The sequence below is a fragment of the Aphelocoma coerulescens genome, chromosome 8, assembly GCF_041296385.1.
Source record: "Aphelocoma coerulescens isolate FSJ_1873_10779 chromosome 8, UR_Acoe_1.0, whole genome shotgun sequence".
NCBI classification, from domain to species: domain Eukaryota; kingdom Metazoa; phylum Chordata; class Aves; order Passeriformes; family Corvidae; genus Aphelocoma; species Aphelocoma coerulescens.
The window spans coordinates 7020789-7031835 of record NC_091022.1 but is presented as its reverse complement, the minus strand read 5'-3'; the positions used below and the strand labels follow the sequence as shown (position 1 = coordinate 7031835).

Genomic DNA, 11047 nt, shown 5'->3' with positions numbered 1-11047 from the left:
ACAAGGAAGTCTCAGTCTTCTCAACAACTGCTTGCATTTTCTGAGCCATACATGCTGTCAAAGGCACAAGAGATGCTGTCAAGCCAAGACACACCTTTGTTCTCAGACTGGGTCTGGTCATTATACCCTGACCTTCCTCACAGCAAGGGGAGGCAGGGGTGTGATGCTCATTAAGCTCTAAATCAGTATTTAATGGACACATCATCCTCCTTGTTGCAGGTCATGTCTCTGTCTTGGAGGTGCCCACCCTAACACTGTATTCTCCTCTGAGCAGGCAACAATCACAATCACAGCCTCAAGGGAACAGTGCTCCAAAAGGGAGCAAGCTTTTTAAACCTTCACCTTCCAAAGGAGCCCCAGGCATCACCACTGGTGCACCCAGTCCTAGGACGGCTCATCATGGCATATTGTTGACTTAAGGGCTTTGGGTCCTTTTGCATGATTTTCACACAGACAGGGCAGCAGACTCAGCAGATGCTTAACCCAAACTCAACTACACTCCCCTTTTGCCTGAAGGCCTCCCACCACCTGATGCCCCAGCATGTTACTGCCATAGCTCTCTCTTTGTTCCCAGCAACTCAGGGACAGTGACAGTCTTCAGTACCTCTGCAGGCATCTCTACAAACAAAGCCCACCTGCAGCTCAGGGGGTGCCAGCTCTAAACCAGCTTGGTCATTCTGGTGCAAAAATTCCAATTAAACCATGCTAAATTAAACTGAACTAAAATACACAGGGAACTAGGTAAAGGTGAATTGAAAATACAAGTTTCCATACAGGCATGAAGCCACCAGAGCTGTGGCTTCCTGCATCTTTATACCACAGGAGAGGACAAAGCACTTTTTTTTTTTTTTTTTTTTAATGTACAGAGCAATTTACAGTCTAATCACCTAAAAACTCCCTTCCACTTCTTACTGCCCTAGCACAGTGTCATTGATAACACACTCAAATCCCAGAGATGCAAAAGATAATCAGGGCAGGGGAACTCGGCCAGCTACCACTGGGAACCACTTCCCAGCCCTTCCCAGTTTTCCCAGGGAAGCCTGAGTTGAGCCCCATCCTAAACACCCTGTAAAACAGATGTCTTATGCAGCATGCCCAGAAGGCCTTCCCCCAAAACTAGGCACTTTTGGATCAGACAAAGGGAGCAAATTCCAGCATCCTCCAGCCCTTGCAGTGAACATGGCTCCTTTGAGAGTGAAGCTTGGAGAGTGCCTGTCCCCACAGCTGTGGCTGCCTGGCTCTGGGACAGTGGCACACTATTTAAGTCACTGATGCCACCTGTCTCTGATGAAGGAGATTGAGGAGATTTATTCCCCCCAGAGATGCCGACAGAGTTGATCCAAGCCCTCAAAGACTTTCTTTCTTTCTCAAAGGTGACCAAGCACCAAGGGCACAGCAACAACATCCCTACCCAGGGTGGTTTGGTCTCTTCCCTGGCCTCCTGTCAGCAGAGATGACACAGCTGGGTGGGAAGGGACCCACTGACAGACAAGTCACAGACCTTATGCCTTCCCAAGCAAAGCCCCAGGCCCTGACTCTGCTACTGCTCTGTGGCTCTGGGACAGCCTGGCTCTGCTCCACCACCCCCATCCCCAGCCAAGGCAGGACAGGACCACACTCGCCTCCCAGTTACTTTTCAGTCCTTTTATGGGGAAGATCATTTTATAGCAGGGTCTGGTAGAGTACTCAGCTTTCCCTTCTAGACTCCAGCAGAAAGAACTTGACCTGTGTCCTCGGACCCTCTTAGTCATCGGGCTGAGCCGCCTCTCCCCTCCTCCCACCACCCTCCTCTTTTATGGAATAGCAGCAGCAGCAGAGCATGGGGTGAGAAGTCAAGGGAAGGACAACTTGACTGATGGAGCTCAGGCTGTGGGGTCAGCGCAAGGCGTTGTGATCTGGGCTCAGACAGAGCCATTTCCTCTGTGATTTTATCCACTGTGATTTTTATCTTTCGTCTGTTCACACGTCATGCCACCTGGACATAATACAGAGCAAGCTGAGTGCTCGGCTCCACACTTAACCCCTTCCCTGCTTCCCAGGAAAGCGGGAGGCCCCAGGCACGGCTCAATTCTGCACTTGTGGCTTTGCCTGGCAACAAGAGGCTTTTCTTTAAGGGCCCTTTTTATTGCCTGGAACATCTGTATGTGGCAGGTTTATCCTTCTCTGCTGACCCCATGAACCACATTATGATTCATCCACATATTTCACATTCTCAACAGCATTCATGAGATGAGATTTTTGGTATTTGTTTTAGGAGACACACTGGTTTTGGTTCCTGCTCTAAGCCATGTGAGCACAGTCCTGGCAGTTTGCAGCACGGGCTCCTCAAGTGATAGTACAGATATGAAAGGCAGGCAGAAACAATTTCCTCCTACTACACCAAAGATGTTCCTTAGCAAAGCTGCTTACACAGGGCTGGAGTAATGAAGACCAGCCCTCTGCTCCAAAGAGCCCAAACCAAACCCATGGGTGGAATTAGGTGGTGTTTGACATGAGCACAGGTGTTCAGGCCAAGCTACACCGAGTTAGACCAAGAGCAAAGAGCATTTTGAAGGTCTACAGGGAAATTGGCAAAAATCCCCCTACCAAAGTCTCAGCCGTTAGACATGTCAGATCTAAAACTCTTCAAAAGGCAGATGAAAACCATACCCCTGTTCTGTAGGTGAGGACCAGCACAAAGAAGGAAGCAGAAGAAAGGAATATTAAATCCATTACCTGTCCCAAAGCTGTAGCATATGATACCTCACTAACCATTTCATCACCAGATATCAGCTCACCTCATCAGTCTGGGTGAGAGTCCAAGCATCTTCATGTGACATCCACTGACCTTCCTTTCAGGTCCATGTAGCATCAAATCTCATGGTCCAAACAGGATGCAGCTCAGCAGGCGTCACGTGGGAGACCCAGCCCGTAAAGAAACAGTAGAGAAACCTGCAGGAAGCCTGGTGACCCCACAGCACACAAACCACTGTTCTCCTCCAGAGAGGACTCACCTTCCCAGCCCTCTGCCTTTTCTGGCTCCTCCAAAGAGCAGCGGGCTGGCTCCCGCATCTGTCTGATTCCACTGCCATAAATTACCACCGGATGGGACAAAAGTAGAAACTGCTTTGAGCAGAGGATATTTTAAGGCGCTTATGGGGAGTTTTTTTGTTGTGGCTTGGTGTTTTTTCCCAAGTTTCCTTATTTGTTTCCTTTCTTGCTCCATATATGATAACAGGAGAGATAGATAAATGACAGGGAGTTTCCATCTAGAAAGTCTGGGGGAAAAATACAAAGTGCAGCCAACCACAAAAGCTGTCCAAGTCTTGAGGTTATTTTTATTTTAATTTCTGGATTCTTAAAACCAGTGACCTCACTTTTTGAAGCAGACAAAAATATATGGATAAAACAACACATTCTCAAATAAAAGCCTCTTGGCTCTCGTGTGGTTGCCAACTAGGCAATCTATGGGTGGCGAGGTGCAACATTTCTAATGGCACTTTCACACCAAGTTAAAGCATCTTAGAAGCAGCTCTAACAAGTTACAGTTCTGGTTCCCTTTCAGGAGGACTGTGGCAGAGGACAGGGATGACTTGGTTTTTCAATAAACTGTATGCACAATGAACACATTAATTTCAAAAGGTTAAGTAATTCTCATGCAGAAAGTCAAGTCTCTTCTGACATTAAGAGACTCCTTTATTTAGGACAGTCCCTATGTCAAAGCCAGGTAGATATAGTGGGAAGGATCTGTCCATAAATGCCCAGCTCTCATACACTCCCAAAGCAACTGCTCTTAGCTACTGTCAAGAGGAGTTTGCTATATCAGAGATGATCCATCGAATTTGGCAGTTCTGATTTTTCTTACAGGCAGAGAGCCAGGCACACAACTGACTTCAAGAGAAATGGGCCCACTTGGCTCCAGCTCAGTGTTCAACCCATGGTGCATCAGCTCTTTGAGAAAGGGACTTTCTGCCCCATGCCTCCACTCCACACAGCACAGGGGGATACTCAGCCTTGAGAGCTCCCACCAAGTTTGCACATGCCCAGGTGTGTGGAACTCAACTGCAGAATAAGGGCTGTAGTAGAAGCTTTACCTCACACCAAAACTTCACACAAACTCCGATTTGCCACAAAATGAAAACAACTCTTTCCCCCTTGTGCAGGAAACTGAACACATAAAGAAATTTGGTCTTGTCATACCTACTTCAACACTGTCTTCAGTTAATTCCCCTCGACATCTCCCCTCTCCTTTAACAGTTTGCATCAGTCACTCACTTTGTGGCTTTGCCCTTGTAGCACATCCCCAGAGACAGAAAGACTCCTGCCACTCTGCTCTGCTGAGGACACAGACAACTGATGTCACTTGTAGGTGTTCAAACAACCTGCATTCAAAATGTCCATTCCCAGACATGCTTCTCTCCACACACAGAGAAAATCACCCTGAAAAAAAAACCAGACAACAAGAACACTCAAAGCCTCTCCTTCTGGACTGTGTCACAGTCACTTTCCCTCCCACCACTTCTTCCTAAAATGACCTTTCTGGATTTTTAAGAACTCTGGGTTTCCAAGACATCCACAGAAACCAAATCCAGGTTTTCGTGGGAAGAATCACACTGTGCCACCAGGCTGGAGGTAGCAAATTCTGCTGTGCCTGCATGTGGACAACACCCCTGCAGAGAACAGTCAGCGAAGCCAACCTCAGACCATCTGACCATTGCTCTTCCCAGCAAGCTGCCAAGGGAGCCCTCCAGCCACATAAATTTTGGGGTGCCCTTGTTTTGTGGTCAGCCCCAGTCAAAGGCATCTTATCACCAGCCGTTTCCCCATGTGGCACAAATTCATGTTCCTATCATTAAAGAGACACATGGTTTATTTACTCATTACCATATCCAGCTGTTGGCTTTCCTTCTCCCCATATTTCAGGGTAAGTAGTGATTTGACATAAATAATACCCCATTCAGCTATGGCCTGAAAGATATTGTAAATATAAAAAAAGTCTTCAGCTCCAATAGCTCTTTCCAAGTGCTCAGTCCAAATCCTACTTAGTATGAGAGTGGGGGGAGGTCGGGAAAGAGAAAACCCAACACCATTACCTAAATAGCCCCATTAAAAATGAGCCCAGAGTGAGTTACGGCTTTATTAAACAGATGACATTACATCAGGAATGATGAATCATAATGTTTCTTTTTGGGATTACAATGCTGTATAACCTCTTCGGCTGTAATTGTTTGCCTCCTATTCCCAGCCACCACCAGGTGTGGTGGCCCCTGTCCCCATCACATCAATGCCAACACTGAGGACCTGTGAGCATCTCATTCTCAAAGGCTCACAAATTGTTACGAGGAAAGGGACAGAGGGGGACAATCCCATCGGGAAGTCCAAAGGGGATCCTGGTTTTTATTCCCAGCCCTGGATGGGCAGGGATGCCTTCCCAGGAAAGCATGGGGTGTTTCTCCATGTTTCTAGGCAGGAGGGGTTTTGGATTCTCAGACTCACCCTCTTGCCTTGATTTGTCCTGTGTCAGAGCTGAGCAGGGTGAAGCGACAAGAGGGATCTGTGGTGGGAACCAGATTTCAGAGTTGTGCATCTGTGCTGGTTTCAGCTGGGGTAGAGTTTTGTTTCACAGTGGCTGGTACAGGGCTGTGTTTAGATTTGTGCTGAACACAGAGATTTTTTCGTTGTGGCTGGGCAGGGCTTGCACAGAGCTGAGGCCTTTTCTGCTTTTTATATGGCCATGCTGGTGAGGGGACATGGGGGGCTGGTAGGAGACCAGGACAGGTGACCCCAACTGACCAAAGGGATATTCCAGACTGTGTGACATCATGCTCAGCATATAAGGTGGGGGGAAGGTGTTTTTAGGGTCTATTTTTACTTCTCATCATCCTCCTCTGATTCTGTTAGCAACAAATCCAATGCATATCTCTAATTCGAGTCTGTTTTGCCCATGATGGTATTTGGTGAGTGACCTTTCCCAGACCTCAACTCATGAACCCTTTGTTGTATTTTCTCTCCCCTGTCCAGTTGCAGAGGGGAGTGAGAGAGAGGCTTTGGCAGGTGTCTGGCACCCACCCAGGGTCAGCCCACCACAGCATCTCAAGGCTTTTAATACCCAATTCCCTTCCAAGCTGAGGGCTGCACCGGGGCATGTAGCTGGGATTTCAGGAACAACAGAAGTATGGGAAATTGCACCGTGAAAGATGACTGGAACCATGCAGGGTACAGCAAAAGGCTGTAAGAGAAACGACTCCAGACTGAAGCAAGACACAACCTTCTGGTACATGCACTGCTCTGCTGGTTCCCCCACTAGAACAGGAGATCCCCACTCCCAAAACACCACACATCAATCTGGCTGCTCACTGCCTATGTCCTTTGCTCTTCATCAGCTCCTTCAATCCCTCCATCTCTTTCCCTGTGTGCTTAAATCCACATTTCCCCCAAGGCAGGTCACACACATGGATCAGAGAGAAGATCCCTTCTGAAGATGGACTCTCCTTCTCATGTCAGTCCTTGCAAGATTGATGGAGGCACCATTAGGAAAAAACCCAGGGTGGGTTCCCAGTGGGCACCGCCATGGCCCAAAACCACCACATGAAATGTTTTTGACATTTTGGTCTTCCCATCCTTCTCCCAAGGTTTGCCTGCTACCTATAAATAACCAGGAGAGCATGACATCCCAGCTCCCAGATAAAGCACTGCCACGCACAGCTCCGCACAAGCCAACGGCTTCTATTTTTGCATCTTTGGTGAGAACCACGTGTCAGCTTTTGACAACACACACAAGGGAGAAAAAAAACAAAAAAGCCCCAGCACTCAGATCTCCACTCCCCCTCCACCTTCTGCTCAGGCAGACCTCAGACAAACGCCCGGCAGCCCCATCTGCTCGTCACCTGCTGGCATTTGGGTAGCAGCTACGTCAAACGCCCAGCTCGCGTTCTCATATGTAGGAGTTTGCTAACTGAGCAATGAGGCTGTCTGTGCTCTCATTGTGCTTTGCCATCCAGAAGGTTTTTTGGGAGCCTTTACAAAACGCTGTATGCCAGTAGCTCTTATGTAAGTTATCAACCTCCTTGCTCCATTTTACAGACTGGGGAACTGAGAGAAGGCAGAGATACCTGTGACTTCCTGCATCCCCAACCCTCTAGCCCTCTGCCCCGCCAAAACTCCTCCTCTTGCTTTGGATTATTCCTCTGTCCACTCATTTTCACAACCGTAGCCTAATCTGAAATAAAAAATTAAAAAAACAAACAAACAAAAAAAACCAGCATCCATCAATAAAAACTTGCCAAGGGAAGTTGAACTCTGGCTTTGGCCCATGGAAAGGTCCAGATCTCTTTCCAACCCCGATCACATTGCAGGAGGCCAGGGACCAGGACTCCTCACCTGCCTTGGCACCAGCAGGACCCTTTCAGTCTGCTCCAAACAGACACACCTCTCTTCCCTTAAGTCTTGGTTTGACCTCTTACCCTCACCACAAAATACCAAGTCCTAAAAAAACCCAGAGCTACATCCCTAGAAAAGAATCACTACCATGATAAGGGATCAAGCAGTCAAGGTCTCAGCTGGATTCCTACCCTAGATGAGCAGCAGCATTTACAGAAATCTGTGACTGAGCATAACAACGAAAAGAAAAACAAATCCAGCAACTATAAAGTTGCTAAGTGGATAACTTAAGTTCAGCTTTCACGCATTAAAATCAACAATGGCAATCATTTCTCTTTCCACTGTAATTGTTGTAACAGCATTGACTCTAATCTTACAGAATAAAAAATACCCACCCCAGATTTCACTCCAGTCTCGAAGTGAGTCAGTTCTCAAACCTCAGTGAGAAAGAAAGGCACTTGCTAGGAAGGATGTGGGGAAATAGAGGGTTAGACTCACCAGACTCCTCTTGGGTCACGCTAAAATTACTACAATTTAAGTTAATGAATAGATTTCCTTTTGTTCCAGCCCAGCTTCATTCTGCAGTGTTACAGCCCTTATCCCAAGCTGGAAGCAAGAGCTATTCAGATAAAACAAAGCCCAGCTTCCCTTTAGCATTACCACCAAGACTTCTTCATAATAATATTTATAAAATAGCTATTAAGATGGGAGGGGATAGTAAAACCATGTTGGTAAAAGGCACTCAAGTTATAAAATACCAGGCATTAAATCCGCCCTGCAACACAAAATCCCTTCCCGCCCACGTGTTTGCTTGTTTCAAAGCATCTCTAAAGGCAGGGCTGCATCCTGCTTATTCTTTGGGATCTCTGGCTCATACAGGCTGTGGAATAAGCAAAGGGGTCCCTGAGGCTCTGCTTCTGCATCTCGACATCTCTTACAGTGCTGCTCCAGTGTCTGCTCAGACCCATTTGGCACTAATTGCAGGGGCCATTTGGGCCAGGGCACATCCATTTGGACTGTCTCCAGCTCCCAACAGAGCAGAAAGAGTCAACCAGGCACTGCTCTGAGCTCCCCAGGGCAAAGAGGCAGGCAGTCACAGAGGTCACAGCAGAACCACAGGCCACCAGGGCAATGGGCCTTGCTCCCTGGCAGGCTGGGTTTGGCACCATCAGTGCTTCTTCCAGGAAGCAAGAAAGCGTTTTTGTGCTGCTTTTGGCAAGAACAGTTTTCCAAGGACAATCTCATGGGTAGCAGGTCCCAGCAGACTGCAGTAGCAGGGAATAGTTCAACCTGGAAAGTACATCTGCCCTCTTATGTCTCCCAATCCTACATACCCACCTCCACCAAAAGGCAGGCTACCTGGCTGCTCCAGATCACTGGGAGGCATTAACCTCCTGGGAGGTGTTAGCAACCAGGGCAAGAAGCTAGTAAGGTGGAGACTTCCCCCAAAAGGTTAATTTGCTGGAAATGAGCATCAGTGCAATCACCAGGACAGTGAGAGGGAATAAAAAGCACACAGCCAGCCAGCCGTCTCACTGCCAGCCACTCAGGATCACCACACAAACATGAGGTGAAAACACAAGACCGAGAGAGAGGTCAGGCTGTAGATCTGCCCATCCAGTGAGGCAGGACCACAGCAGCATCTCTGCCAGGAAAGTTTTCTGGGCATTTTTCAAGTCTACAAGGTCCTGATAATCCCAAACCAAGAAGTATCATCTCACTGCAGAAACCTTATGCTGGTCTTCAGCATAATCTCAGCTCTGGAGTTGACCCAGCAAAGACTCATGATGGGAACACACAGAGCGGGGCTGCAAGGACCAGCAAGCCAAGGGCCTGGGAGGGAAGGCTACACCTACAGCCTGCACTAACATTCCCTGGCTTTTTCCAGCATCTTAAAGGTAAGGAGGGAGTGGGAAAGGGGATTTGAGAGAACAGAAAGAACCACTGTATTTATCCAGGCTGACACCTCGAAGAGCACCAGGCAGAGCATCTCATCTCTAACTCATGTGCCCACCAAGCATTGACATTAATAGGACAACAGCTAAGCAATTAAAAGGAGGAGAGACAAGGAGATACCAAGTCAAAAAGGCTCATGGACAAGAGACAGAAAGCCCTAATTTCTGCTTGTTTGCTTTGGTGAGTGAAATACTGTCAGGCACATACCATTCTCAGGAAAAACTACATTTCTCCCACCACCAATTAATGCCTCTTTCTTAGGAGACTGGAATCTTCCTGCCTTTTTGCTGCACCAGGTTTTTTCATGGACCTTATAGAAAGGGTGTCAGAATTTGGAGTGCACAGCATCCATCTGTACAGAGAAATGTCTGAGACAAGCCACTGTCCTGTGCTAACTCTCATTTAAAGACTGTTCACAAACTGTGGGAAACAATAATTTACAGCCCCTTTGCTAGGGATAGAGGCAGGGAGAAATACAGAGGAGAGCCTCTGAATCAGGAGGCAAACATCATCTCCCTGAGGTCTTATTTACACACTTCCCCAGCAGAGTTAACAGGCAGGACACTGGAAGTGGTTGTACTGGTTTGGGGGCCCCAGCTATAATTACTTCAAAATCCCTGTGCATGGGAGTATTCACCTGTAGCTCTGAAAGTCCTGGGCAGCCTTGGGGCCTATGGCTGGTGAGAGAGCCGTGGGGGGAGCAGGGCTGCAGGTTTGGCCAGGTGTCTCTTCTAACACATCATTTAGATGGGCAATGGGAAAAAGCAGGCAGCAAGCAAAAGCCCACTCCAGCCAGGCAGGACTAATGCCCCTTACATCCAGCCCAGAGCCTGTGAACCACCATTCTAACAAATCCCTCTGAGGTTTTGCAGGAAAATCACAGCTAAAAGCCACTGAGGACAAGGTCAGGAAGAAAACTCAAGGGCAGGGAGGAGGGGCAGCCAGTAAGCATGGACAGACTGAAGAGATGAACATCAAACCTGGTGTATGGCAGCAACTGAGAAGAAGAAAAGCAGGACTGGAGGCTATGTGTCCAGTCATTGCTTTCTCTAGATTAAAAAAAGTAAATTCCCTGTGTACTGGTCTGCCTTGGAGATACCAAGAATAACAGGAGGCAATTAGGAGTAACGGAGTCACAATTATGGCAGCAACAGGCAAATGTCTTTGGGAAAAGAGCAGGTTTGGGTGAGAGGCACAAATCCCCCTCTTTTAAAGATTCATGGGAACGGGTGTCTGGTCCAGCTCCCAGTTTATTTCTCTGCCAGTTCAATGCTTCCTCTCAGGCAGTGGTCGTACCAATTTAATCTGGGTTAATAGAATCACTTGCACACTCAAGGGAGACATTGCTGGGAAGCAGCACAGGCAATGTGACCCATGGGCCTTGGAAAGCGATGGACATACATGGCTTTAGAGCCAGACGTGTGCTTTGCAGCTAGATCCCTAACAAGCAGATCACTGGAAAATACCTTCCAGTGATCCGCTGCCCTGCGCTCCACAAACACAGCCCATGATAGAGCAACACCACATGGACAGCCCATGGAGACATCCCCATTTCCACCCCAGCCACGAAGTTTAAACGGAGAAGAAACCCAAGATTTAGACAAGAGCAGCCACAGCAAGAGAAGGGAAATGCTAGGAAACATGGGACACCTGAAAAAAAGTACTGGGCATGAAAACCCCCAGCAACCTGGAAAGCAGGGGTGAAGGAAATCTGAAAAGTAGGAGATACAGA

At 47.8% G+C, this 11047-nt stretch overlaps 1 long non-coding RNA gene across 1 annotated transcript in view; it reads right to left on the bottom strand.

Annotated features, from left to right (window-relative positions):
- Positions 1–3644: 3644 nt before the first annotated feature.
- LOC138113888 (uncharacterized) overlaps positions 3645–11047 on the bottom strand; it is a 43624-nt gene continuing 36221 nt past the window's right edge. Inside the window, exon 4 of the long non-coding RNA XR_011152377.1 lies at positions 3645–4419. This is a non-coding gene — a long non-coding RNA (uncharacterized lncRNA). The remainder of the gene's footprint in view (positions 4420–11047) is intronic.